Below are 6,000 nucleotides of genomic sequence, written 5' to 3'. Positions count from 1 at the left end.
CTACAACACTTGGTTCGCCAGCAGGCGGCCAACCACCGGGGGCAGGTGCAGATACATGAGTTCTACCAGTTTAGCCTCAGTCAGCAGGGGCAGGGTTTCGCTCCTTTTGCGTGCCTTACTCCATAGCAGTTTTGCTTGCCCAGGCAGGGGAGGCGCCTGCAGGATCCCCCGGTGATGCAGAGGAGGCCTATATGGATGAGGAAATGACGAATTTCTCGATTTCTTGGGAGGAAGCAGAGCCACGTGACCGAGGTCACTGCACCTTTTTATTGACATTACTATTTTCTGTTAGTTTGCTATTTGACGTTTTCTGTTATTGTCTATATTGTTGTTAACATTACTATTTTCTGTTTTTGTCTATATGGTTACTAACGTTGCTGTTATTATTTTTTGTTTGGCGTTATGGCTCTCAGTTATTTCGTCACCATTTTTTTTGCGACTTACCATTTCGTGCGTTCTTTCGTTTACCTTGTGGTTAGACGTAAGTAGGTAGTGTGCACCCCCATCCGCACGATCTTTTTAGAGAGAAAAAGAAAAAAAGGGGAGAGAAAATGAATAAATGATAATAACTTAAAAAAGAAAAAGGAAAAGAAAAAAAAAGAGCAAGCAAGAAAAGAAAAAGAAGGAAGAAAAAAAGAAAATAAAAAGTTGTCTAGCTAGAAAAAAAACATGCTTGTGAAAGGAGATAACTTCCAATTTTTCTTTGAAAAAAATTCATTGATCATAACCAGCTTTTGAAAAAATGTGTATACACTTGAAGGATAAATGCTGTGAAATTTTCCTGAATGCCCAAAAATAGACTCGGATGAATGCACAAATTGATAAAAGAACACATTTTGGAAACACTGGGTTGACTAAAGTAGAGAAAATGAATCCTGAGCCCTAGTATCACATGACCATAAAAGTTTGATGCTTGAGTGTCCACATGGGTGCATGCATGACTAGTTTTGCATAAAATTTCCTAAATCATCATTATTGCATGTGTATCATGGAAATAATGTGGGACATCCCCTTTATCCCCGAACTGCTGGCCAAACCCTGGCATATACCATGTCCAGCTGTTCTACAAGCCTTGAGCCAAAATCCCAACTTAGCATAAACCTTGACCCAGGGTGAGAATGTCCATCCTTGCTCTCGGAAGAAAACAAAAAAAAAGAAAAAAAAAGAATAGGAGAAAATTCCCAATCAAAAAATCGGAAGAAAGCAAAAGAAAGACAATTCCCGATCAAGGATCGTAAGAAAACAAAAGAAATATGCAGAAAGGTCTTTGGACCAGACAACATCTGAACAATACAGAATTGTCACCATGTAAACAAAAAAGAAAGGAAACCACAATCTAAAGTGGTCCTCTCCCTTTGGTTGCCAACCAAAATCCTGTGCGTCGGTGACTTGTTCGCCTCACACTAAACAAAAACAGAAAAGGAAAAGGCCAAAAACACTCAAAGCCAAAATTCCCACAAAAAACAAACCATTCCCAAGAAAAAAGTCCTATTGATCCATGATCACGCATGTAATCTTTGATTTGATAGGAAATGATTTGCAAAATCAAGTCATGACATATCTATGGTTCGAAATTTGGATGAAACACTTACCCGTGTGAGATTGATACACTTTGAGTGATTTCCTTCTATTTTTGTTGGACCCAGTGTTTCCTCTAAATGGTCGTTTAGAAACAAAATGCTAACATCCAAAATCTCATTTACGGTTATGAGAAAATTTCATTAGCATAGTCTCCTTCCCCGGTAGACACATTGTTTTTCATTCAAAAAGCATATGTTGCTCTAATCAGTTGGAAGTTTTGTCTCTTTACTAAAGCATGTTTGCATTTTAGTAAAGAAAACACCGAGGCTACTTTAGTCTCGCAAGTTATCCAGAACTACGTAGGTCTGAGTTCCTCATTGAGGATACGTAGGAGAAAGAGCCTCGCTTTTGTCAGCCGCCCCACAATCTCTATCATACTCACCCTGAGGTCATGTGTCATGCGGAGACAAATTATGGTCATTCCGCTCACCTTTTCGCCATTCAGACACAATCGTGTCCGACGACACGCAGAGACAAATTATGGTCATTATGCGCCTTTTGTCATCCAGAGGCGGCGAACTCGATGACATGCGGAGACAAATTATGGTCATTCCACTCACCTATTTGCCATTCAGACACAATCGTGTCCGATGGCATGCAGAGACAAATTATGGTCATTCTGCGCCCTTTTGTCATCTAGAGGCAATCGTGCCCGATGATATACGGAGACAAGTTATGGTCATCCGCACGCTTTTGCTATCTGTAAGACTCGATGCCTGATAAACGCGCAGAGACAAATTATGGTCATTCTGCGCCCTTTGTCATTCAGGAGCAACAAGTCGAGTGATAAATGCGTAGAGACAAATTATGGTCATTCTGTGCCATTTGTCATTCAGGAGCAGCAGGTCGAGTCATAAACGCACAGAGACAAATTATGGTCATTTTGCGCCCTTTGTCATTCAGGAGCAGCAAGTCGAGTGATAAACGCGCAGAGACAAATTATGGTCATTCTGGGCCCTTTGTCATTCAGGAACAGTGAGTCGAGTGGTGGACGAAGACAAATTATGGTCATTCCGCACACCTTTTCGCCATCCTGAGGCGATCGTACCCGATGGCACGCAGAGACAAATTATGGTCATTCTGCGCCTTGTGTCAACCAAGAGGAACAAATTCGGCAGTATCAGGATGATGTTGGTCGTTCGGTGCTGATCATTTTCAAAATTTTTGCAGGTTCCGCTGGCGGGGAGATTGACCGGCCAAATGGTGCTTCGCTCGAACGAAATTAGTGTCTTATCTTTACTTCTCTTTTATATCCAATAAAAGACAAGTAAAGAGGGGCAACTGTTATACCATAATTTCGTCTGGGGATCATCTGTTTGTGGGATGTGACCCTCGCTTGACCACTTTAAGGAACTTGACACCCATCGTTAGGCAATCCGTGAAGTTCCACGACATGTCGGGAGTTGAAAGAACGTGTTAAGGCGCGATCCGTAATGTTCCGTAACATTCCGGAAGCCAGAGAAGGGATGATTGTGTAATCCATAAGGTTTCGTGATGTTACGGAAAGAAAACAAGTATCGTTACAAAATTCGTAAAGTTCTATAACGTTACGGAAAAAGAATCAGCTAAAAAAGGGCAGGGGTGTGTATTTAGTAAATAGGGGGGTACAAATATAAATCAGGCCCACTTGGGCCTTCCAGGGTCTTCCAACAGAAGGCGATGCCTTCTGGTGGAAGCAACCCAGCTCGCCTGGGCGAGCTGGGTGGCAACCACCTCCCTCTTTTCCCCTATAAATAGGGGGAGGAGGGCAGAACAAAAATGTTCAACCCTCTTGGTATCTGAGAATCACTTAAAATTAGTGAGAAAAATTGTTTCCGTGAAGAAAATCCAAGCTGAGGCGCTTCTATAACGCTTCCGAGACGTTTCTGTGGACAATTTCGCGAAGATTTTCCACCGTTCTTCGTCGTTCTTCGGTCTTCAACGGGTAAGTTCCCGAAATCGAACTTTTCAATTCATTCTATGTACCCTTAGTGGTCCCCACTTGTTTCGCGTGCTATTATTTTCATTTCATTTACTTTCCGTACCCCCTTTTGATGTGCTTTAGTCATTTATTTAAGTCATTTTCTCACCTAATCAAAAAATAAAATAAATTTCCACCGATCATTTGAATTGTAACATCTTTTAATTTCTGTTAAAATGAAATCTGACCGTTCGGTCATGCCGTAACCACGTTTAAAACCAAAAAAGAGGAAAAATAATAATATAATAATCAAAAAATATCTTTTAATAAAATAACCAAAAAAAAATCAATCGGACGTTTTTCTTTGGGATTTTTCTTTCTTAATCGAATTGACTAATAACCAAAGTGAAACTAAGGCTTATCAATTCATAAATTAAACTTTTGTCATCACCTAAAAAAACATTTTGAAGGTCCAACGCCTTGAAATGGTCTTTTCCGCTTTTATTGGTTAAACGTGGATTTCTAAAGCCTAAAATCAACACATAGCTTTGTTACCTCTTTCAAAAAAACAAGAGATCATTAATGGTCCAATGCCTTAATGTTTTCTCTCCCTTCAAAAGGATTGAAAGATCGTTTAATGGTCCAAAGTCTTAAAATGACCTTTCATTCAATCAAAATATATCTTGCAAAAAAAGATAAAAATAATTTAACCAACGTTTAGTTCTCAAAGAACTATGTAGGTTTGATTTCCTTATCACAATTGAGGAATACGTAGGAGCAAGGGAAACACCCTTGTTGACCACAAAAAGATAAAAATATAAAAAGGCATAAAAAGACATAAGAACGTAAAAAAGGGAAGATAACACAAATTGAAGTCATATTCGCACACTTGATTAAAGGTTTCCGTCCTTTGTGACGGACGTGTGGGGTGCTAATACCTTCCCCGTGCGTAAATATAACTCCCGAACCTTTCACACTTAAATTTCGTAGACCACGTCTCTTCTGATTTTTCCGACGTTTTCCTCAAATAAACGTTGGTGGCGACTCCGCGCGTATTCCTTTCTTAGAAGACGCACCCGTGAGTCTCGCGTCGCCCTCCCGCCGAAGGTTAGGTTGCGACAGTTCTTATGGTGTCTCCTGAGATACTAAAACCCAATTCCTCATGATAGTTTATCCTAATCCTGATCATGCATCGTCCGTAGATTCCTCTTGTAAGACTAAACTCAACTAGGACCGCATTAAGACACGCATACACAACTAACTTATCGCACCTCGATTCCTCGTGATAGTACGACAACTTAGCCCTGTTGATCGAGGCCGTACCCGAATCAAATAAACATGAAAATGCAGTAACTAGGAAGTGATCCTAGGTCGTTTCCCAATGAGCAATGACAAACCAAATGTTCATAATATACTTGCAGTAACAGTAACGATTGGGGGGGGGGGGGGTTTGGTTGTTTGGTAATTAAAGAGCAGAACAAGTAAACTGGAATACGAAAATACTAATATTAAAAACGGGTTGTTTCCTCTGATTCAGAAGCCATTCTCTTATCCTGGGTTATGGAAAATTCGTCCCTAACAGTCAACCACTTAATCCAACCCTGTTTCAATTTACTAAGCGAAAATCAACTTAGGGTTTTCAATACGTGATTAGGCACCACATACACCAGTTAGCCCTTCGTCCATTAAGCATGAACGCAAGTTAGGCTCAGAGGTAATTAATCGAACACGAAGCGTGCACTGATTAATATTCACGAAATTGGGATAACTGGTGAAGGGAAAACTGCTAGGAACCCACATTACAAGCGAAACCTCAAAGAGAGTTGGGCTTCGTCATCAAAAGGAAACAACACCAGAAAATCTAGCCTTCCATGGATTCAAACAGAAAACACAAATGAAACATGAAACAGAAACATAAATGAACAGAAACGTAAATGAAAGTAGAAGAAGAAGCACGAATGAACTCGTAATTAGAAGCAGAAAACAGAAATTTGCATTAAGAACGAAAATTGTAACAAGGGAACAGAAAAACGTGAAAACCTAAAACCAAAGCTCTGAATAATGAAAATAGCAGAATAAAATGCCTTGCACGAATCCCAAGGTAGCTATTTAAAAAAGAGTCACTCAAAGTCACTGGGCCCTATTACAATACTCTGGCCCAAAACGAAATAAACACTGAACAACATAAAATAAAATTGCGAAATTTCCTAATTAGAAATTAACTAAGGTAAGCGCTGCTTTATTTGCCCTCTTCAAGTCCACAACTAAAATCCGGATTAAGCCCAATGTTTCATTAATTCCTGAAATTAGATTAAAAACATCAAATTAGCTAAATGAGCCCAAATAATAAAACTGCCTAATTAATTGACAATTAAGACCAATCAATAATTAAAATGGTGCAAAAAGGGTTTAGAAAATAGAAGAAAATGATGGCACATCAAAACCCCCCATACTTAGCCTTTTGCACTCCTGGGCAAAATGAAACAAAGAACAAAATCCAAGGATATCAAAGAGAGACA

This window comes from Glycine max, chromosome 5 (assembly GCF_000004515.6).
Source record: "Glycine max cultivar Williams 82 chromosome 5, Glycine_max_v4.0, whole genome shotgun sequence".
In the NCBI taxonomy this organism is placed as follows: Eukaryota; Viridiplantae; Streptophyta; class Magnoliopsida; order Fabales; family Fabaceae; genus Glycine; species Glycine max.
Note: the sequence above shows the minus strand (reverse complement) of the source record.